The following is a 24,612-nucleotide window of genomic DNA, read 5'->3' as shown; positions in this document are numbered from 1 at the left end:
ATCTTGCTGCTACCTTGTATAACAAAGTTACATTGTATTGACCCCTTCAGGGAGAAATAAAAATGGTTTTCACTCTCCTTTTCCTTTCTTTGAATGGCATTTAGTTTGTGGTTGTGAAGGTGTTTCTTCAGTGTTTATTTGTTTACAGAGATGAAGATTATTTCCCTTTCAGTGGGGTTTTATCAGTTATTATAGGTTTAAACCTAAAACAGGACATCTATATATATATCAGCAGTCAGAGCGCTTTGGGTGACCTGTAGCTGCAATCCTCTGCACTTTTGTTATCCCTCCCCCTGCTGTTCTTATGTTTTATGTATTTGATGTATATTTAGTGTTTTAAACTTTGTTTTAGCCTGTTTAATCCAAATAAGGGATTTTTAATAACTGCTCACTGTGTCTACCTCTGGTTGCACACTCTCTTGCCTTTTTCCTCGCTTCCCCGGTCCACCGCAGCAGATAGCCTGCTGTTTGAGTGAAGGGAGTTTCTTTTCCTGGGAGGTGGTTCTCTCCTCTTCCACACACTTCTGGTATGCCATTACAGGCCGCCATCTTGGTGGTGAGACGCTCTAATCTCCCTCCATAGACTCTGGTCTCCTGACTATTTCAGGGCCAATGGCACTGACGTGCAGCAGACAATAAGTAAGCAGTCAGAGTGCTTTGCGTGACCTGTAGCTGCAATCCTCTGCACTTTCGTTATCCCTCCCTCTGCTGTTCTGATGTTTTATGTATTTTATGTATATTTAGTGTTTTAAATTTTGTTTTTAGCCTGTTTAATCTAACTAAGAGATTTTTTTAACTGCTCTCTGTGCCTACCTCTTGTTTCGCACTCTCTCGCCTCTTCCCTTGCTCGCTGGTCCACCGCAGCAGATAGCCTACTGTTTGAGTGGAGGGAGTTTCTTTTACTGGGAGGTGGTTCTCTCCTCTTCCACTCACTTCTGGCGTGCCATTACGGGCCGCCATCTTGGTGGTGAGACACTCTAGTCTCCCTCCACAGACCCTGGTCTCCTGACTATTTCAGGGCCAATGGTGCAGACGCGCAACTGACACGCACAGCCAATATTGCCCCGTGATTGGGTCCCTGGGGCAATATTGGCTAGGGGAAGGGGGCTGCTCCGGCCCCTCTCCCCATTTAAAAAAACAAATAATGAAGACCTGGCCTCAGGGTATGGGGTTCCCGGGTCCGGAATAGGCCAGGGGAGGGGAGACACGCGGTCCTCTCCCCTGTTTTTGGAAAAAAATTATAAAGTCCTGGCGCTGGGAATGGGATCCCTGGGGCCGAATTTGGCCAAGAGAAGGGGGGCCGCACATCCCTTTCCCTTATTTAAATAAATGTATTTATAAAAAGGAAAAGGCTGTGCCCTGCGCACCCCCCCTCTCCCGACTCAGGGTATGGGTTCCTAGGGGTCGAAATCAGCCATTAAAAATATTTATTTAAAAAAAAACATCCGGCAAGTCGCCAGAGGCAATGCCCCCTTGACCACCACTCTGCAAATGCGCCTTCTGGCACAGTGGCGGTTGGGGAATTATATCCCCTTGAATTCTGAGGGTCTTTGGGGACCAACAAGCCCTCTTGTTACCTCCAGTAAGTCCCAGACAGCGGGATTCCTGAGTGGGATTGAAGGTCACGCCCCCTTTCTCCACATCTCTGCAAACACGCCTGCTGGCGTGCTTCTGGTTGGAGAATGAATTCCACTTTACTCCTGAGGGCCTCAGGACTAAAGTGGACTACTTACCCAACCAGTAGTGAGTCAGGAGGCACGTTTGCAGAGTGGTGGAGAAAGGGGGTGTGGCCTCTGAAAACTCTCAGCACTTAAGGTGTGTGGGTCTTACTGGAGGTGGCAGAAGGGGTAGTTGACCCTCATGTACCCTCAAGAGCCAAGGGGACTTCATCCTCCAACTTGTAGGGCACCAGGAGGATGTCATTGAAGGCCAACTACCCCTCCTGTTACCTCCAGTAAGTCTCACACAGCGGATAAAGCCGGGGAGAATCGGGGGCACTAGGTGGCGCAAGACCAAGATGGGCGCGCACCTGTGAGGCTTAGTCGGGCAGAAAATCATCCTTCAAACCCATCCTCAGCTCTGTATGTGAAGATCTGACTTCACCGTGGAATGCCTGAAACCCTGCTGATTCCGGGGATACCATTTTTGTGCGCCTAAACTGCCGAATAACTGCTTAGAGGACCGCCATCACTCGGAGCGGACAGGGGAGAACTGGCGCGGAGACACAAATGCAGCCGTGACAACTAGGAAAGACCGAGACCGCGTTTGCAGTGGGAGGTGGAGCTCCGGGTGGCGGGCAGCTGCGGGAGTGCTCTTCCGCTACTCGCGAACCCGGACTGGGGGGCGCAGGTAAGGAGCTGCGCTTGGAGGCGTGCCCCCCCCCCCCGGTGTCAGAGCTTGCTGGCGGCGGCCTGTGGCCCGGTGGACAAATTGATGACAGCCCGGTGAGGCGGCAAATCCTGGGCCGGGCTACCGCCGAAGGACAGTAGGCGGAAGCGGCAAGCCTGATACTGTCGGGGCCCTGAACTGGGCCTGGTTATGGATTGGGTGACTCACCTCCCTGTAAGACCCTGCGGCGGCCCAGGAGTCGTACGGCCGCCATTTTACATCGACGAGGCGCACACGGACAAAGAGGGAGCCCGCCATCTTCGCGCCTGAGGGGGATCGTGACTGGCCTGGCCTTTCATTCACTTGCATAGACCCTGAAGTGGGGCGAACCCTGAACCCCAGCGGCCAACGAGGGGCAGATGGACACTGCCTACTGCTAGTGGTGCGTGGCCCAGAGGAAGACAAGGTACAGTAACGTATGGCTGCGGTGTGGGCCCTCCCGCATTTGCACCCTATAGCATCTTGACTCCCATTGCTCAGGGGCCTGGCGGCTGTTATTTCTCTGTGCCCACATACCGTACTGTGCCGCTCCGGACTGCAGGTTCGGGCCTGCACTCCCCACTCCAGCGTGGTCACAACTGGCAGGCGCTAGGGGCTAACGAATGCTCTTGGCCCAGGTGAATCTACTTTAGCGTGCGCTCTAGTCACAACGAAAGGACTCCCACTGGCGGAAACAGCCACCACCATAGCCTGCCCTGCACCACATACTGCTATTTAGCTTTAGTTTGTTCGCAACTGAGAGCCAATTGAACACTGCAGTGCCCTGCTCCCCTTCCCCTGAAGGGCCTATTCTTTACTGTAACACAACCAGTGGACTGACAAAATGGGGCGCACAGACGCCAAACAATCAAAGATCCCATTCGAAACGCGCAAAGCGCCCAGATCGCAATCAGTGGAACATGCGGACTCTGCCGCAATGGGGGAGGCGGAGGAAGACTGGAAGGCGCTCCTACTCGGCATGAAGCAAAGTCTTACGTCCATAGACGCCAAAATGGACACAATGAACTTGCGTATGGAGGCAGTGGTTAACAAATTAGATCAGCATCAACAACGCATCAAGGAAGTCGAAAACAGAATGTCAGACCTGGAAGACGGTGCCACTACCAGTAAGGGTCAACTCACGCACATGGATAGGCTGCTCCGAATTATAGCCGGGAAAAACAAGGATTTGGAGGTGCGCTCCGAAAGAAACAACGTGCGCATTGTAGGCCTTGCGGAATCCACCAGTGTGGGCCGTATGGAGGACTTCATCGAGAAATTAGTGGTGGAACTATTCGGTAGGGAATCCTTCTCAGCGCACCTCTCTGTAGAACGGGTGCATAGATCCCTGGAGGCTCCCCCTCCTCCAGGGGCGGAACCTCGGCCTGTGATAGCCCAATTTCTGATCTATTATGATAGAGATGCGGTCCTACGCATGGCCCTCGAAAGGAAGCAAGTACACTATGAAAACACAACACTGGCTTTCTTTCAGGATTTCACGCAATCAGTGCAAGACGCCAGATGAAAGTTTTTCGGAGTCAAGAAGAAACTTCAAGCGCAGGAAATCTCTTATACCATGCTGTATCCGGCGAAATTGAAGGTTACTCATCAAGGGAAGCAGCACTATTTCCAGAACCCGCAGCAGGTCGAGGAATATTTCAAGCGCTACCGAAAGGCTACATCAGCGGGATCTGAGGCGCAGGATCGCTCCAGGTCTCACTCTCCCCTATCGGACCCAGTCTGATGAATCTGCTGTCTCTGAAACTCCTGTGATTCTCCCGGGCGCTCCGCTTTTGAAGGACTGACCCACAAGAGAATTGTATGCAACTGTTTACTGCATTTTTCTATAATCTGCCCGGCAATCTGCCTCCGTCCAGCCGTGACTGTCTGCTGTAAGATGGCACAGGAGGTGGGTGAAAGTATGGAAGGCAGGGGGCGGGTCGTGTACCTCTGGTGTATCCCCTATGAGGGCGTACCCCATTCAGACTTACTAAGGTGACACAGTAAGAGTTGCGTTATGCTATTTCTATGGGAGGGAGGGAATTGTGTACCCGGCAAGTTGGGGGAGCCGGTGTGGGAGGCGGGAGGGGAAACCTCAAGTACCAGAAGGCGATTCACTTATGCATTAATAGTAGGGTCAGCACGGTGGAGTATAGAATATTACCACTACTGCAATGGTGGACTGCCCATGTGACATACACAACATTAAAGTACTGGTTGGAATGTGCGGGGACTGAACAACCCGAGAAAGAAAAGGCAAGTGTTAGGATACTTAGATCGTCACCACATTGCAATTGCAATGTTACAGGAAACACACTGGTGCCCCAAGGCTACACCCCTGTTTGCCTTAAGGTGGGCTTCACATCGTTCCTTCGCATCCTATTCTTCTTACGCCCGGGGTGTAATGATCTTGGTCAGAAGGAGTGGCATTTGTGCCGGGTGGGACAGAGGCGGATACAGGTGGACGATACTGTCTTCTCTGGGGATGACTGCACTCCTATGATGTGACTTTTGCCAACTACTACGGCCCCAAAACTGATGAGCCTCAAACTCTCCTTCGATTATGGGATACGATTCAGGAGATAGGCACTACTTATGTTGTGTGTAGGGAGATTTTAATACGACAGTGCAGCCCCGACTGGATAGGTCCAGGGCCTCCCTAGCACATTACACTTATCAAACACGACGCTACAGGAACACGTAGCTGACAATTTCCTAATAGATTCTTGGAGGCACGCGCACCCCACTGGGCAAGAGGGCGCCCATTACTCAGCGGGTCATACATCCTGGGCCAGACTAGATTATGTATTCCTATGTGCGGGAATGGTGCACTGGCTAGGACATCGACACACTTAGCCCACACGTACTCCGACCACTCGGCTGTCTTGGTGGATTTACAGGCCCCACTACAACACTCCCCTTATAGAAGCTGGTGCCTCAATCCATTTACACCTGCATGACACAGTATTTAAGGCGGAAATAGAGAAGTATATACAAGATTTTTTTTTACGTAATATGGAATCTGTCTCTAGTGTTACAACAGTGTGGGAAGCTTTTAAGGTCACGGCTCGGGGGTGGTGCATTTCCAAAGGAGGTGGCATCCTCAAGACGCTGCGTAATTACCTTGACAAATTAGAAAAAAAACTCAAAAAGCTGGAAACTGACATCACTACTGACCCTGACGGACACACACTCAAAGCCACTATGCATAACACGCTGACAGAATATGAAGAGCTGGCTGATAGGGAGAACAGATTTCGGTTTAAACCACATATGGAAAGGGTGTATGGTGAGGGAGACAGGCCTGGGAAGGCTTTAGCGGCCACGATTAAGCCCCCTAAGTTTTCCAACTATGTCACAACCATACAGAATGCACAGGGTAATATACACAGGAACCTTCCTGACCAACTCAAAGCCTTTAGAGATTTCAATAGCAACCTGTACTCTTCCCAAAGAGGCACCCCGCTAGACCTGACAGAATACCTAGAGGATACTGCCCTGGTGTGGCTGGGGGACACCCAGCAAAAATTCCTGGATCTAAACTTAGAACTGGATGAAATCACTGACGCTATCATGCAAATGAGATCAGGACGGGCCCCGGGGTCTGACGGGTTACCGATAGAATTAAAGTATATGTCCCTATATTAGCTCCTATCCTCAGAGAAGTCTTTTATGCTGCACCTGAAGAGGGATACTTGCCGGAGACCATGCGCGAAGCCTTGCTCACCTCCTTACTTAAACCAGGGAAATCCCCATTGTGCTGCGACTCGTATCTTTATTAAACTGTGACATGAAAATACTTGCTAAGGTCCTGGTGACCAGACTCAACTTGCTGATGCAGCGACATGTGCTACCTAACCAGGTAGGGTTCATCCTGAGTCGGGCCACAGCACATAACCTCAGAACCCTAGCCGCAGTTTTGCAAGATCTAGACCCCAATTGTACTGCAGTGGCGGTCTTTCTCGATGCTACCAAAGCGTTCGATTCCCTGGAATGGGACTACCTGCTGGGCGTATTGGGACGTATGGAGATGCCCACCTCCTTCCTCCAATGGATACAATTGCTTTACTGCCGACCGGTGGCATCGGTACTTCTAAATGGTGCCAGATCCTTCCCGTTTCCCATTTCAAGAGAGACGCGCCAGGGTTGTCATAGAACCCTTTGCTGCTAAATTGCGCCAACACCACGATGACAAGGTGCTGATCTACCCAGCCAGACAGCTGCTTATTTCGCTATATGCGGATGACATGACATTATACGTTCTTAAACCCCAGGATAATCTGAACCCCATCCTGAGGGAGATCACCAAATTCGGAGACATATCTGGTATACAAATAAATTGGTCTAAGTCCGCAGTTTTCCCTCTAACTGACAACGCCCAGCCACATCAGCTAGACTACCCACTGGTCTGGGAAACAGAGGAACTAAAATCCCTAGGCATATACATCACTAGGGATAGAGATGCACTGATGCGAGCAAATTATGGCATGGCCATGGAGAGAATCACTGACTCATCACTAAATGGTTTCGCTTGCCCCTATCCATGGCAGGAAGGATTTTGCTGATCAAAATGGTACTGTTGCCAAAGCTACTGTACATCTTTATTAATATACCATACTACCCAGACAGCTTCTTCTTCAGTACACTCAGGACACAACTCACGAGGCTCATATGGAGTGGGAAGCAGGCGCGTCTCAACTTACGCACTATGATTTTGCCTTATCATCAGGGAGGGTACGATGTACCTAACTTCGAATTGTATTACTACTGTGCACAGGCTCACTTTGCAGTGTATTGGTTCCACCCACCACCCTATATGCCTCACCTGGCGGTTGAGGACGGCTGCATGGCTTCGACGCCCCCGGCAGCCTACCTCTTCACGTCGGTGAAGGAACGCGGGCGAGACCCTTCCACTGTGGACTGCACTGTTGTGGCAAAAGCAGCGAATAGCCCATAAATTGGAGTCCCCGATGCTATACACTCCTAAGATGACTCTGATGCGCAACCCTTTGCTTAACGTCACATGTGAGGGGATTTGCCGAAAGATGCTTGAGAGCCTTAAATACTTCACTTGGAGGGATCTATATGTAGGAGGGCAATTCCACACAAAGGAACAGGTATTCGCCACACACACACACACACCAACAATAATGGACACATTCCTCTACACTCGGCTCCGCCAGAGTGTGAAGGCAGCTACCCCTGTGTTTCCTGAGGAGCTGACCACGTTGGATCCCTTGCACGCTTTCCTGCAGGCAGAAACTCCCAGGCACGCTGTGTCTCTTCTATACAAACACACACAGGCAGCAGTGCCATCTCACACGGTTAGAGCCAGGCGAGAATGGGACAAAGATTTGGAAGCTCCATTGTCCGATGAACAGTGGGAACGTTGCTGTATACACACAGAAGCTATCACCCGCAATAGCAGATTACATCTCATACACTTCAAGTTTTTGCACAGATTGTATCACACCCCGACCAGACTGCATAGATTCTACCTCAGGGACAACGATAGGTGCGTCGGGTGCGGTGGGGAGGGAGCGGACTTCCTGCATCTGGCATGGAGTTGCCCCCATGTGGCAACATTCTGGACGCAAACATTTGAGGGGCTCTCCACCATGCTGGGGATCCAACTAGATCCATGCCCACTTGTAGCTCTCTTAGGACTATCCCAGGACATTAACACACCACACACAAAAAATTCCTAGCTATGGGGCTACTTCTGGCAAAACATCACGTGGCTTGTCGTTGGGGAAGGGGACGGTCTTCCAAATTCATATGCTGGGTTCACACCATGAACACATGGCAAGACAATCTAGGTTACTATGCAGAAATGTTACCCATTAAGTCACGCCCAAGTGATATCTGGGGCCCGCTTACCACATACCTGTTGTTGCAGGAGACAAATGCAGATGGAGAAATGGCGGTAATGACCACGGGGGCTGGGGACAATAACGAGCCTGGTAGGGGGTCCCTGACCTCTCAAGAGAATATGGCTGTGTAATGGATCGTTGCATTTTAATGTCAGGAGGAGGTGGGTACTATTTGAGGGGACATGATTATGTCTCATACGCATGTAGAGATGGGAGTTGTGGCCGAAAAGGGGGACGCTTGATTGAGAGTCTTATTCTTGCATGTTGTATGGCCTAACTCAACTTATGTTACAGTATAGTTGCTCCCTGCACCGCACGTCGACACACTTTTCTGGTTAAGATCCGGACTGTGCTGAAAGACTTTTTCATTGGCATCGAGGGCACTAGGGGGGGAGGGAAGTTACTTTTATGAAATATTGACATGGGAAGGTGGCATATATTTGTAAGCAATGCAACTTATGATTTACTGACTGTAAATTGAACTGATGTACCGTACAATGATTCAATAAAGGTTTTTGAAAATCAAAAAAAATAAAGTCTCACACAGCGGGATTGCTAAGAGGTCTTTGGAGGCCATGCCCCCTTTCTCCATCACTCTGCAAACACGACTAGGCTTGTGGTGCCCTTTTTTCCTGAGGGACCTTTGGGTCAAAAAGCAGTCCTGGTAGCTCCTTTAAATCATACATAGCGGGATTCCTGAGAGCTGGTTAAGATCCGGACTGTGCTGAAAGACTTTTTCATTGGCATCGAGGGCGCTAGGGGGGGGAGGGAAGTTACTTTTATGAAACATTGAGATGGGAAGGTGGCATATATTTGTATGCAATGCAACTTATGATTTGCTGACTGTAAATTGCACTGATGAACCGTATAATGATTCAATAAAGGTTTTTGAAAAAAAAAAAAAAATAAGTCTCACACAGCGGGATTGCTAAGAGGTCTTTGGAGGCCATGCCCCCTTTCTCCATCACTCTGCAAACACGACTAGGCTTGTGGTGCACTTTATTCCTGAGGGACCTTTGGGTCAAAAAGCAGTCCTGGTAGCTCATACATAGCGGGATTCCTTAGAGCTGGTCAGAGGCCCATCCCCCTTTCTCCAACACTCTGGAAATGCGATCACTAGTTAAAAAAAATAGACATTCACTGAAAAAAAAAACAAAGGTTACAGGAACATTATAATTAGGAATTAAAAAAAACAAAGGCTACAGGGATGTTATAAAGTAGAAATTCACTGAAAGCACCATAGGTTACAGGGACATTATTGGTAGGGTCAGATTCCACTCGTACAAAACCAGACAAATTCAGCAGTTATAGTTAGCTAGTTAACTATAATTTGCACTCCCGCAATGCACTGCTTATGGCCTCACATATTACATCACTCATGACATCCAGTGAGTGTGTGTGTTTTTAAAATGTTTATGAGTGTTAAATATACATAATTAAGTGTATTGATGAATCAGTGGGTGCATGAGTGCCTGTATTGATGATTCAGTATGTGCATGACTGGCTGTATGTGAGTGATTAGTGTCCCAGTAAATGTATGGGTCGCTGACTAGGTTGTCTGAATGTCTGTATCAGTCTGTCAGATGGTGTCTAAGTGGCTGTATGAGTTGGTGAGTGGGTACAAAAGTGAGTATAAGGGTGATTGATTGGTTGTCTGAGTACCTTAATGGGTGTATGAGTGTTTGTGTGGGTGGGTGAGAGGGTGCCTTAGTGCCTGCATGGGTGAGTGAGTGGGTGAGTGAGTGGGTTTATGGGCTAGTGAGTATGTAAGAGACGGGCTATATAAGTGACTGAGTGTGTGGATGGCTGTGTCAGTGAGTGAATGGATGTATCAGTGGTATATGGGTGAGTAAGTAGATATGTGAAAAGCAGTGCAGGTGAGTGTTTGAGTATATGAGTGACACTATGTGTGAGTGAGGGATTATGATAGTGGCTGTTTGGGTTAGTAAGTGCATGTGTGAGAGGCTGTATGGGTGAGTGAGTATGTGTTATGTTATGTATGAATAAGTGAGAGGGTAGGTCTCCAACTTTATAGGTGAGTAAATAGCAGTTTGACTGTATAGGTGAGTGAATAGGTGTGTGAGTAGCTCTATGAGCTAGGCGTGTTAGTGGTTTTGTGGCTGTATGACTGAATATATCAGTGGCTGAATTATTGAGTGAGTTGGTGTATGAGTGGCTGTCTGGATAACTGAGTGGATGTGTGTGTAGAACTATGAATTAGTGAGTGGGTGTGTAAGTACGGGTATGGGTGTATCAATGGTTTTGAGAATGGCAGTGTGGAAGTTGGAGTGGGTGTATGAAAGGTTATATTGGGGTGTGAGTGGATGCATCAGAGATTTTGTAGATGATATCATCAGTGATGTCATTTGAGATGTCATCAGTGATGTCACTGACCATGTCATGGGAAATGTAATATGTAAGGTGATCTGCAGTGCATTGCGGGGAAACAAGTGATAGTTACCTCAGCTAACTATAACTGTTGAATTTCTCTGGTTTTGTATGAGTGTAATGTCGGCCGAACTATAAGGTCCCTGTAACCTTTGTTTTTTTAGTGAATTTCCAAGGTTATTCTTAAATTTCATTTCCTAACTATAATGTCCCAGTAAGCTTTGGTTTTTTTCAGTGAATTTCTAAGGTTTTAAAAATTCTATTTCTTAATTGTAACATCCATTTTCTTTTATGTGAGCCTCTAAAATCTTTGTATTTTCTTTCCAGAAATATATATTGTATATTATATTTATATTATATATCACTCATTTTTTGATTTGGTATATGTTTATCAGAAAGTACATTAATAACTGATTTTATGTTTAACAATTTTTTGAGTCGGCACAACATTGTTGCATTTACTGTGGAGAATCTGTGCTCAGCAAATGTATTTCACATACTGAAAAATAAACGTAAAGACATTTTTTAAATAAAGTTTAGTCTAAATATTCAGTAAGATATTGTTTTAACTTTCCTTTCTCTGATCCATTTAGGATAAAACCACCATTACAAACAAATTTTTATTTGCGACTACCAATGTCTCCGCGGTGATGTCGATAGTCGTGAAGAGTGCGGGGTTTGCACAAAGTGTAAAACATATATATAGACACATTCTACAGTATATTTAACAGTAGAGCTTTATTAGTGTACTTTTCAAACTCATATTTTTGTAGTGAGTTTCCAGAAAACTCGTCTTCAAAGACTATTTTCCATTTTTGCAGTGATGCCGGGCATCGCAATGATATCGATAGCCGAGGTCAGTGTGAATACGTCGCGAAATGATAAAACAAATGCATACATTCAATAGCCACCACCACATGCAAAACTTATAACTGCAAAATGGATTATAGCCAACAAACTAAACACATCACTATCTAAACGACTGTGTAATAGCATGTACAACTCCCTTAATAGCTCTATAACACAGTACATAACTTTTTCAGTGCAATCGATGACTGCATGCATCACTGTATCACTAAGTCTATCATTCACTCTATAAGTATTTAAGGGGATCTGTGAGACGGAGCATCAGTCTTTCAATACTTCTGTAACGTAATGTGTGCATGCCTCAGTACATCTATGAGTGGGTGCATCACTGTCACAATGGGTCAGTGATTGGTTGTGTAAGTCTCTCAATCTGTGAGTACGTTCATTTGTAAGCAAGTATATCACTGTCTGGATCTGTGAGTGGATACATGAGTGTCTAAGTGGGTGTCTGAGTGAGTGGGTGCATGAGTCTCTGAGTGGGCCTTTGAGTGACTATGTGAGTGACTGCATGGGTGTGTGAGTATCTGAGTGGGTCTATGAGCGGGTGCATGAGTGCCCAGGTGGGTCTATGAGTGAGTGTAAGAGTCTCTAAGTGGGTATGAGACTGTAAGCATGAGTTTCTGAGTGTATGAATGAGTGAGTGTCTGAGACGGTCTGTGACTGAGTGTGTGAGTGACTGTATGGGTGTGCGAATGGGTGTCTGAGTGTATCTGTGAGTGGGTTTATAAGTGTATTAGTGGGTATGTGAGGACATACAGAAGTGTATGAGTGGGTATTTTGGTGCATAAGTCTCTGAGTGGGTCTGTACATGGGTGCATCGTACTCCGAGTGAGTCTCTAAGTGGGTGCATTGTGCGTGAATGAGTATATGAATGGGTGCATGAGTATCTGCGTGGGTATGTGAATGAATGTATAAGTGTGTGAGTAGGTATGTGAATGGGTGTATAAGTGTCTGAGTGAGTTTGTGAGTACATACATGAGTGTGTGGCAGTGATAGGTGACTGTGTACAAATATATATATTTTTGTAATATATTTTTATCCATATTTGCAATGTCGCCGTAATGTCCCTTCAACAGGACATGGAGAGCCATGGTGGCGGTTGCTTCATCATCGCGAATGTCGCACGTGACAAAAAAAATCTATTTTGAACATCTAACTTTAGTCACTAATACACCCATTTCTCAAATATGGGGCCAGAATATCTCCCCCTGACCGCTTATGTGGGTTTTCACACAAACTTTCAGCCCTGGGAACCATTCCCAGACGATAAAATGGCTGCCGCAAATTTCTGTTCAGGTTGCGTCCAGCCAATCAGAGCATTCCCATTGGCGCATGCATTCACAATTCATTGCGCAATCGTCGCAAAATATCCGCGGCCAGTGATATATCTATAAATTTCAGAGTAATTTTCGCAAAAACTACTGGACGGATTTGCACCAAATATCAAAAAGCACAATCTCCATAACAACATCTACCTTTGCTGCCAAATTTGGTATAATTCCTTTCAGCGGTTCAGGCTGTAGGTTCGACTACGCATTCCTATGGGAGTTAATATTACAAATACACCCTTTTCTCGCGTTCCTATTTCTGAGTCCCCACTGCACATATCACCCCCAAACTTTCCATGACACACAGAACCTACTTTGACACTTTTTGGGGAAATTTTCATGAAGGTTGGTCAAACGACACAAAAGTTATAGGCAAGTAAAAAAATGCTTTTCCTATGGAAACCAGGGTCTAATTATAACCACCTACTGGTGACTTAAAACTTTTAATACTTACATATACTTATCATTAAAAGTTTCACAATGCATATGCCTTTACCAATCATGCCTTTACAACATAATTCCTTGTAATGTCATGCGTGGGAAAAGCATATAGGCATATTCGTTGCAAAATCCTGTGTGGTAAATACCTGCGTGATAATGTCTCCTTTGTGGTTCAGCCTGCGTGGTAAAGGCATGCGGGGTTCCAACTGCGTGGTAAAGGCTGTTTCCCAACAAATGTTACAATTATCCTTCTTAATATTACTTTTACGACCTTGGAAAGATGGAATGCTGAGACTGCCTTTCCAGGATTTAGGATTATGACCTGCATATCACTGTAGATGGTAGCAGTGAGTGTTCATTTTCTGTGCCACCTTGCTGGTCATGACCCAACTAGAGATCGACTGACTAGAGATAGTAAGCCTGTTAGAGTTTTTAGGAGCATGGATGGGGTTAGAGTAGGGGATGGACCTTTGTTCTAAATTGGTCACTTTACCCTGGTGTGACTAAGTGAAATATAAACCTTTAAATATATACATAGGTTCTGCTCATCTTATCAAGTGTGATTGTTTTTTCTGTTATGTTATGTTATGATATGTTAGGTGAAATGTATTTGTAAAGCACACTATCACCCACAATAGTATCCTTGTGCTAAGCTGATGTGTGTGCATAGCCCTGCCTATAGTAGGCTGGGTAATTGAAAAGACAAGTGTTTAATTTGTTGTGGAATCCAAGAAGAGAGAAGGGGGCTCTGATGTGGAGTGGGAGATCGTTCCACCCTTTAGGAGTGATGTAAGAGAACGCCTGTCCTAATCTGGTTCTGTGTTTGCATGGGATGTGTGCGAGTAGGAGTCCTGCGGAGTGGAGGTGTCTGGGTGGTTGGTGGAAGGAGATTCTACTGTTCAGGTAGGTAGGGTCTGAGTTATGTAGTGCCTTAAATGTGTTTGTGTAAGGAGATTGGGTTGGCCATTTGTGTATTGCGATGCAGTGTAATTCCCTGAGTTGGGATGTGTTGTGAAATATGTGTGGAAGGTTGAGGATTTGAATTTGAATTTGAAAGCAATTTATATTGCGCAACCAAAACCCGAAGGTATCAAGGCGCCTACGAAAACAGATCATAAAAAAAGGCAACGCACCACTACAAATATGCCCTCACAAAGAGACGGGTTTTCAGAGCGTTTCTGAATAACTGAAGGGTGGGAAGGGACCTTAGTTCCACCGGGAGAGCGTTCCACCACTTGGGTGCCAGACAGGAAAAGGCTTTACCACCCCATCTGTTTCTCCGGATACGAGGGACTGATAGAAGGAGTCTATTAGAGGAACGTAGGTTCCTACAAGGGCTGTAACGAGACAGAATAGATCCCATTCCGGTAGGGTTATTTTTTGCCAAGGCCCTATAGATCATACACATGGTCTTAAAGAGTATACGGTCCTCTATAGGGAGCCAGTGAAGTGATTTTCTGGCAGAGGTAGCCGAAGTGCGTCGGGGTAGGTCCAGAACAAACCTAGCCGCAGCATTCTGGACTACCTGCAAGTGCTGCAGCAGACTTTTATTCAGTCCAGCATACAGCGCATTGCAGTAGTCCAGCCGCGAACCAACCAGGGCAATAACAAGTTGCTTCCTTGCCTGCTGTGAAAGGTAATGCCTAACCTTCCTCAATATGCAGATAATACCCCAACAGGTAGAAACAGTTCTATTGACCTGTTGGCACATACTGAGGGTGGGATCGATCACGACCCCCAGGTTTTTGGCAGAAGAAGCGGGGACAGGACAGGCTCCCAGTGAGTCTGGCCACCAATCGGCTGACCATACCTCCTCCTTTCCTCCAAACACCATCACCTCAGTAGGATGAATCTGGCTGTCGTTTTTTGGATGATTTGTAGTATTCTAGTGAGTTGCTTGGTGATCCTGGCGTAGAGGATGCTCTCACAGTCCAACTTGCTGATGACTAGAACGTGACAGTGGTTCTAGTGTTGCTTCGGAGTCATTTGAAGACCTCCCTCAGCATCTTCAGGGTGTGGAAGCAGAATGCAGGGACAGAGTTGATATGCGTCGCCATGTCCAGTTTGCTGTCAATGATTATTCAAAGGTTCCTTACGTGGGTTCTGGGTGTGCGTGTGGATCCGAGTTTGATTGACCACCAAATTGAGTCTACTGGTGAGGTGCTCTTGCCAAAGATCAAGACTTCTGTCTTACCTGCCAGTGTTGCGCTTGATACAGTTGGCTATCATCCAGTTAGCAACTTCGGTCATGCAGGCAGTGAACTTTTTTATGATGCTGGAAGTCTTTCTCTGAGAGGGAGAGTATAAGTTGCGTTTCTTCTGCGTTGAAGATGTTGATATGGTAGCAGCAATTTCAACGGTGGTGACAGCAGGCCACTAGGTCAGGATTTGTTCATCTGCCATGATGGGAAGTTGAGTTGTGATGGAGTCTGGTTGAGGGTCGAAGTTGTTGTATATGGAGGTGATTTTGTCACAGAAGAATTCCAAGAATTTGATGCAAAGATCTTGAGAGGGGTTGATGTTTCTGGAGGCGGCAAAAGGCATAGTGAAATCTTTCATGATGACAAAAAGTTCCTTGCTGCTGTTTGTGTTGGTGTCGATGCAATCTGCAAGATCTGTGTGCTTGGTGTTGCGTATCTGCTCATGATAGACTCATAGGGAAGATATGAAGATGTCTTTAATTGCAGTGTCTTGAATTGTTCTTCATTTGTACTCTAGTTGCTTGCAGTTGTGTTTCATCAGCCTGAGATCCACTGTGTACCAGCTGGCCTTTGCTCAGGCTGTTGCAGTTGGGTTGTGCTTGTAGGAAGCCAGGGCGCAGTCCACATGTGGTGATGAAGCTGTTGATGTTTTTGATGGCTTTTAGAAAGTCGCTGGTGTGCTCAGGCCAGTGCTCGGAGAGGGCGGAAGCCCGCTCTTCTTTTGAGATGTACTCATTTTGTGCAAATGTATAGCAGTAGGAAATAACCCTTCTTTAAATGTTGCGTAGGTTCCTAGTCAGACTACCAGCTGGGTTACTGGGCCTGGCCTATCCTGATTACAGTCTTTTAGTTTAAATAGCCTAGAGCTACAGTGCCATTTTAGCTTGATTTGTGCCAAGTAGATACATCAAATCTGATAAACACAAAACACTGACAACCATGAAACAACCCATACAAGCATATCGGCCGGTACATCTTAGATAGAACATCTTGTATAGATTCAACACATCCCTTGTAGTGGCCTATTACAGACATCACTTGCCACCAAGATATATCACACACAAGCTTTCACTGCAATGTATCTGACAAGATTTGTCACACCAACACAGCTCAAAGATGCCACTCACCCAGCAGTACAATGCCTAGATAAGCTTTAATCGACCTAAAAAAGGGATGTTGCCCAAGGCAGATCTCATGCCTTTCTCTCCAGATTCACACACTTAGCTATCATTAAACATGACTCCGCCACCAACCACATAGAAACTAAAACATAATAACCACAACATACATTCATACGAAGGCTCAGACCTTGGTCTCCAATGGAAACCCAGAAATTGTGTGCTGCGGCAGTGGCATCTCCAGGCAGCTTGCCGCACTAAAAGTTCATGAGCACGCATGCAGCAAAAATTCACATATTTAGGTCGGGCCTAGCGGCAGCACACATGCGCTCCTTGTGCTGCGAGGCGTGCTGTAGTAGGGTACGCTGTGGAAGCCTTGTACACTCTCCGCCCATATTTGTCATTGGCTTTGTGCCATTGTCCTTCGAAAATGCTGGCTTTTGTTTGATTATGAGGCTTGTTAGTCCCGCCTTGATACCACCTTGTCTCCATTTGTTAACGCCCATAAGGACTGGACCTTTTACTTGGCTTGTTACACGGTGGGCTTTATCTGGTGGGTGAGCACTATTTTGATAATGGACACTGATGGAAAAAATGGCGGCTGCATCGCTATCAGCTCTAAATTATATGCTTTTTACTATAATGAGCATAGCACCCACTTTAGGGACACCGCACTCACTTCATTTATTTATATTTAACATTCATGTTGAGCGCGGCGTCCACTTCTGGGACACCGCGCTCTGTTTAATTTTTTTTAATTTTGTTACTTTCATTATAAGCGCGGTGCCCGCTTCAGGGACACCGAGTTCTGATTGGTTTTTGTTGTTGTTTTTTTAACTTTAAAACTGAGCGTGGGGCCCCTTGAAGGACACTGCACTCAGTTTCTTTATATTTTTTTTAACTTTAACACTGAGTCCGGCGCCCGCTTCAAGGACACCGCGCTCAGTGTTAAAGTTATTTTTTCTAAAAAGAAACGCTTGCAGTGTCCTTGAAGCGGCACCCGCTCAGTTTTAAGCTTAACCATTTGCAATGCAATAGGTCTTTCATTTATGCAAGTTTAAGCTATTGGCATTGTAAACTCAATTACTTTTTTTTTTTTTAACTAAAATAATAGGCATCGTCATTTACAATGCCAATAGCTTAAACTCGCGTAAATGCGAGACCTATTGCATTGTAAATTCTTGGTTACAGAGCAAGGAGTCCCGCAGCGAGAGACTCCTGCTTCGTAGTCCTGGTTGTCATCTATGGTTTTGTTTATATTATGCTCTCTTGTCCGAATAAATAGTTTACTCGTACTTCCTGTAGACATTTGAAGACGTCTGGCTAACTTGTATTTGTGAACAAACGTGTAATTTTCTAAATTATCTGATATAGCTCTGGAAGGCCTTATGCTTAACTATCTCAATGCTCATTTAGTCGTCTCCGTCTAAATATATATATATATTTTTTTAATGTAACCATGAAATCACCTGCGTTTGTAAAGCGAGATTTAGTACAGTGAACAAACTGGTTTATGCTACAGGACCGAAAGTATTTCAAATCATAACGACAAGAATAGTATGAGCAGAGCGTTTAATAAACAAAGCCGCTTTTCACAGAAGCAAATCCAACAATCGTAAAAGCACATGTCATTGCCGGAAGGGAGCTGTCAGCATTAATAGTGAGCACCTGTGCGTCTGCACTATGTATTTCACTTGAACAAAGTTAGACACACTATAAAAGACCGAAGACAATTAAGAGACAGATCGTGCCATCGAAAATCCCTCCTAAAGTCATTTATTGATTATTTACTGAGCATGGAAGAAACAGTGCAAGAATGAAGTGCGTGGAGAAGTGTATCCTAACTGGATGGCACACACACGTAAAAAACTCAGAGAGAACCACAGAATGAGTACTGATTTAACGTGAATCAAGAACGCACATTATTTATTCTTGAAGTTTTTTGGCAATGGCAAGTAATACATTTATTTAAACTATTGTGTGGCTTACTGAGATGGAGAAACAAATGTGGCAATCTTTTTTTTTTTATGATGTAAAGTAAAGGCTATCTAAAGTTGCAGAGTTGCACCCCTGCGAATTTCGTACCCGTGAGTTTCTATTGTCTCGCCCTTCACCTTTTTAATACCTATAATCATGCTAATGGTCTGCCGATGGCTCGGATTTAGGATACGTCTGGTACGCCCCAGAGCGACACAGCAACAGGAGGTCTTGTTTGTCTAGAGTCATGCCCACGCACCCAAACGGATCATTTGTTTACCACTCTATATATGCCATCGCACTTGACATTTTACAGACCCTGAACCTCAAAAGCGTTTCAAACATTATATTCCGACATGCACTGTACTTACCTCAGCCCATATTCCCATGCTTCCGGCAATTACACCAGCCTGTATTGCTGGCCTTTCTCTCTTCTGGTTTATAAATACTGAAATGCTCTTCGTTTTTCAAGTAAAAGGATCCCCAATAATCTTGCATTCGATAAAATGTGTTTTACTTCTCTTTAGCTTAAACTACCTTATCACTTGTTCCCTTAGTGGCAGGATGTTCCAGTCAAGCTCCACAAATGTATTTTCATTCATTCGTGTCGTTTCGTCTGGAGCGAGTAGATGTAGGAGGCAGTTTTACCAGTTATCATAACCGGAGAGGGGGATGGGGGGAGGGGGGGAGGGGAGACAGGGTGGGTGGAAGAAACGGTTGCTATAAACAATGAAAACTACGAAATTTAAGCTGGAAAGCTGAACAGGCAAGAGGAGTTTTAATACCATACTTGTACATAGTAGTCATTATCCCCAGACGCATAAACAACATGGCACCCACATCTAGGCCAATTGTGAGGATGTATGTGGGAGGGGGAGCCGGAAAAAGCGTGTGGGGATGGGAGCAAAAAACAGTAAAGCTCCACCAAGCCTCCTGGATTTGAAGGCACCAAAAGAAGTGATGAAAAAATAAGGTGGCATTGTGCCATGGCAAGGCCCGTGCGCCAGCAAGAGACGTAACGTTAGATGCTACGCGCAGGGCTCGGAGGCCTTGGGGCCAGTCTTGAAGGGGGATTAATTTCACCTCAACTGAGCAGTAGGCCAGTAGTGACAACAGTGGCATGGTCCTGGTGAGCAACGCATCTATGGACGTGAGCAGAGTGAGGGCAGAGGGCCAATACATCAATAGAGAGTGGGGAGGGGGTGGCATTGCCTAACTCCTACTGTGAACTGTGGGATTGTGGACTGATGCATAGTAGCCATGCCCCTTCTGGGCCCACTTTGGTTCTCCCTTAGTTCAGCTTATTACATATTTTGGGCTACTTTTGCTTCCTCTGCATCGTACTCGATTCATCACTAACCATGATCCGACAGATCAACGCAGTCACCTCCAGCTGCTTCAACACCCTCTGCATCCTACGCAAGACCTTCAAATGGATCCCCCCTGAGTCAAGGAAGACAGTCACCCATGCACTCATCACAAGCAGACTGGACTATGGAAACGCACTCTAGACTGGAATCAACAATTCCCTACTCCGCAAAATCCAGACAATACAAAACACCGCCGCCAGACTCGTCCTCGGCATCCCCCGACACGAACATATCAGCCAACACTTGCGAAGAATCCACTGGCTCCCCGTGGAGAAAAGAGTCACCTTCAAAATCCTCACTCACGCCTACAAATGCTTACACAACTACGGACCTAAATACCTCAACGACAGAATCAACTTCCACGTACCTAAAAGAAACCTCCGATCCTCAAACCTCACACTGGCTGAAATTCTGCGCATCCACAGAGCCAGAGCAGGTGGAAGATCCTTCTCTCACATTGCAGCCAAGACCTGGAACAAGCTATCGGCAGACATCAGACGCGCCCTCTCCCTGAATACCTTCAGGAAGACCCTCAAGACCTGGCTCTTCAGCTAAACAGATCTGCGGTTGGCTAAACAGACCTGCGGACCCCCCATCCCCTTAGCGCCTTGAGGCCCTCAAGGCTGAGTAGGGTGCTTACAATTCTCCTGATTGATTGATTGATTGATTGCTTGCAAAGCGGCATATAACACTTTTGTTTTTGTGACAGTATTTTAGAAATATGCTGTACATGTTATGTTGTTATTCAGTGACTCTTCTTGGGATTCCATCTGCGCATTTCTTACACAGACGTTTAGAATGCAAAACACCATGTTGTACTGTTGTCTGCTCGGTCAACAACAGTTCCTAACGTTTTAGACATAGCATAGCTGCAATTTTTCAACTCAATAGTTTGATCATATAAACTGTGTTTTGTCCCTTTGTGTGTAGAGAGGAGAATTCTGGCAGAGAGACCTATCCTGTAACGAACACACCCCAGGTATGGGGGTCTGTTGATAATCCCAAAGATCGCTAATATATCCCTTTACTCACACAGTAAGAATAGGCCTAAACAGATAGATAATTTTCCATGGCTTGGTTGTACATTGCAAACAGTATGCTAGTAATGTTGGTTACTTTGCTTAGTTGTATTTGTCTACTAATGCCAGGACATCTGCTTCATAGGATAAACTATGATAGTTTCAATAAATGTATTGCTAACTTTCATTGTGCCTTTTTCTTGTATGCATGAGTGAAAAACGAAAGGTGATGATCATTTGCACAGTTCCCTTAGGGACAGGAGGTTCATTTTCTAGGTTTGCCAAAATCACCTGCTACTCTGGGAAGATAAGGAGTTCAGGTGAGGCACTGTTAGCTAGACAAGATTTGGGCTTCTAGGTACTGACGTAGTAGAGAGACACAGGCCCTACATTCTGACATCCTGTTGCAGTAAGGCACAGTTCTGCTTACCAGCAGAATCACTGCGAGATGGTGCCACCAATGATTGGTCAGGTACTTTTTTAACGCTTCTCCTAAGTATTACTTGTGCATCTGCCCTTACCCTCCTCTAGAGACGTACGTGGTGTTGGGGACTTAGCGTCCACAGTATTTTGGGAAGCAGACAATTTTCTGTTGGCTGTTCAAGCTTGACCATTTAAAAGGATTACCAATTTTAGTGTTTGCATTTTGTTTCCGTTACTGTTTTCTTCATGGCAAAGCCACAGCCTATCCCAATTGTTGACAATTGCAGACCAGCAGTCCATGCACATTTAACTTTACATGGTCTTGCCAATGTAGTCAGGGACATACTTTTTGTGGTTGAAGCCCATGATGCCTACCATTTTAAGTCTTTTATTATTGGGCCACATTTCCACTTGTGGATTCTAACACATAAACATTTTATGAATACACAAATGTTGCACTACCACAACAATACAGAGCGTATCAGCTCTTAAAAAGTCCTCTTTCACATTGGGAGAAAAACAGAATCAATCTCCTGAGCAATACTCTTATATTATTGCCAATAATAAGTCCACACAATGATCTTCTTCAATGTTCTTCTCGATATTTTATTATGCCAGATCGTGTCAGGTGAGCACTTCAGTTCTTATTTGTCTTTTTTCTTTCTCAACAACAGAAAGCCACAAAGCCAACACAAGTTTCGTCTAATATGTGCATTCACGCAAGACTTCCTCAGGGCTATAATAAACAGATACAAAGGCCTCATTATACCTCAATGAAGTAAACTCTATAATAGTCACAACCACTATCACCCAAGATAGTGAGTATTTATTATTGGCGTTAATATATGAGTATTGCTCAGGATATTGATTCTGTTTTGTATGTCATATGTGTGTAGACATGGTCTGCACTCATTTTACAATGCTGGGTGGTCATTGTTCGATGTCCTTGTGAGCACTCTCATACATGAGTGAATTGAATTATTTGTACTAACACATCCAGGTGCATCAAATTGCGCAATCAATACCCGACCACCTGTTAACCTTCTAGTTTCACATTGAGAGCATCATAATTGGTTCAGAGGCGCCTGGGTACACATACTTAGTCATGTCTCCTTAGTAATGAAGGGGCCACCATTTCCTAATTTACAAAACCTCAATCCTAATGAGCTAGTGCAGTTATACAATGGAATAGTTTAACTATATAGACACTTACCTCAGTTTGTTTCATGCACCTTGATGGCTGTCCCAATGAGGGCAGGCCTAGCAGGGCAACCACAGTTGCCTGGAGTACATACAATACATCCTGTAATTATACATTCAACTATGGGGAAACTTCCAGAAAATCACTAGGAAATTCCTTTTTGGATAGCCGAAAAATCTATCAAACCGAAGCTGTCTTTCCTCTTGCGGAACTACAGGACAAACATAGAATATTGCCTATGTGCTTACCCCAGGGCAGCCGCGGCCCGTGGAGGGAGTTGCAGTAGGGCGAAAGGTGGGGCGGGGGAGGGGCAGGGTGGGGGATGCTAAAAACCGGAGTATGGATAATTGGAGGTAAGTAAACAATTTAATTAATAAAACAAATTTCGTAGTGCGGGCTGCATCGCATTTTGCGATGCAGGGTGCGCTACGAAATCAGTTTTATTAATTAAATTGTTCACTTGCCTCCAATTATCCATACTCCGGTTTTTAGCTTCCCCCACCCTGCCCCTCCCCTGCCCCGTCTTTTGCCCCACCGCAACTCCCTCCATGGGCTGCGGCTGCCCCAGGGGATAGTTTCCCAAATAGGTGACTGTGACACTTGGGACACAATCTTTGCTGCTGTCTATCACACATTGCACTCCATTCATGTTAGTGTTGCCAGAGGTGTTACAACAAATACATAATGAACACGGGGCAGCTGATGCCCTGGATTTGGGAATGAAGTTAATGAGAAATTTCCTGTGGTCTCCTCAATGATTCTGTCTAACACTAAAGGCAAAGCAGCTTCTCTGGCTGTATGCCAGTGGTTCATGCAGGTTGCACCAGCCAACCAGGAACGTGTTCTACCTATAATTATTTCTGAAGTATATACTTCTATAAGTCACAATAATTTGGGAACCAGACCCAGTAAACCACAACTTGGGAAACCTGGATCTGACAAGGACACTGCCAAGATGAACGCAGAGTTTGTTAAAAATGATGGGACAAACCCAATCCTAAAGAAAAGGCTATGTCTAGGGGAGGTTCTTCTCCACTGGAGCCATCTGACAGACTCTACAATTTGTGTGATTGCGCACAATTGAAAGCACCTGATCGGTATCAGTTTTCTGATACTCCTCTTTCTCATTCCTTTAAGGACACATCTGGGAAATACCACTAGAGAGGAGGGTGTCCTGAATGCAGATAAGAAGAGTAAGGGAAACCGAAAAAGGGCTCACAGCGCTCGTCTGACATGAAGATAAAGAAGGAGGAGAAACCTCCTCAATTAAAACCCCAATTTCAGAGAAAGAAAGTTGTGGCTTTAATCTCAAAGTATGCCACAAACAATGAGAAATCGACTCTTGAACAGGAGGTGGGTGGAGACTCTCCTCGATAGCGCAGCAGGGGTTATTATAGTGCGCGGGAATCTTCAGGAATTTCTGGCAGCAAAAGCAACTGATTAATATATAACAGTTGAAACCCCAGATAGACGTGTCTCCCCTCCAGGCAGATTATATGATTTGGACATACAACTTGAGGGTGATTTGCAACGCACTATTTGTGTAATATTCTTGGAAAATGTAACTTTATCATATGACATTCTCTTAGTGGATGCCGAGTGGCCCTGAGAGTTTGTACAAACATCCTTCACAAGGCAAATATGTTATACTACCCGTATTTTCAGAGGGTGTCCCTAATGAAGTCAAACAAGCATATGCCTCAGAATATGCTCCTGCACTAGTCCCCGCTTTATATCGCAATCATGTTGGCTGAGATAAGGATTCACAAGTGCAACCACAGTACCCAATTAAATGGGATGCTAAGGCATTTGTTAAAGACATACTCTCTCAGTTGGAATACCGGGGAGTAATTGAACCCTGTGTCTCCCAAATAAATAAACCCCTTTTTCCTGCCTTAAAACCAGATCTTTCATATCATATTGTCTTAAACTAAAGACATTTGAACAGTCATACACACACATTTTGAATACAAAATACACACAGTATCGCACTTATAAATAATGTAGGCAGTAAAAAACACAACAAAACCTTGGATATT

The 24,612-nt window shown here is 45.4% G+C and overlaps 1 long non-coding RNA gene across 1 annotated transcript in view; it reads right to left on the bottom strand.

Annotated features, from left to right (window-relative positions):
• The window catches only part of LOC144770413 (uncharacterized), a 335,354-nt gene that overhangs the window by 243,434 nt on the left and 67,308 nt on the right, over positions 1-24,612 (bottom strand). The gene's annotated exons all lie outside the window — the stretch shown is intronic.

The sequence above is a fragment of the Lissotriton helveticus genome, chromosome 1_1 (assembly GCF_964261635.1).
Source record: "Lissotriton helveticus chromosome 1_1, aLisHel1.1, whole genome shotgun sequence".
Classification (NCBI taxonomy): domain Eukaryota; kingdom Metazoa; phylum Chordata; class Amphibia; order Caudata; family Salamandridae; genus Lissotriton; species Lissotriton helveticus.
Note: the sequence above shows the minus strand (reverse complement) of the source record. Positions and strands in the feature narration are given on the sequence as shown.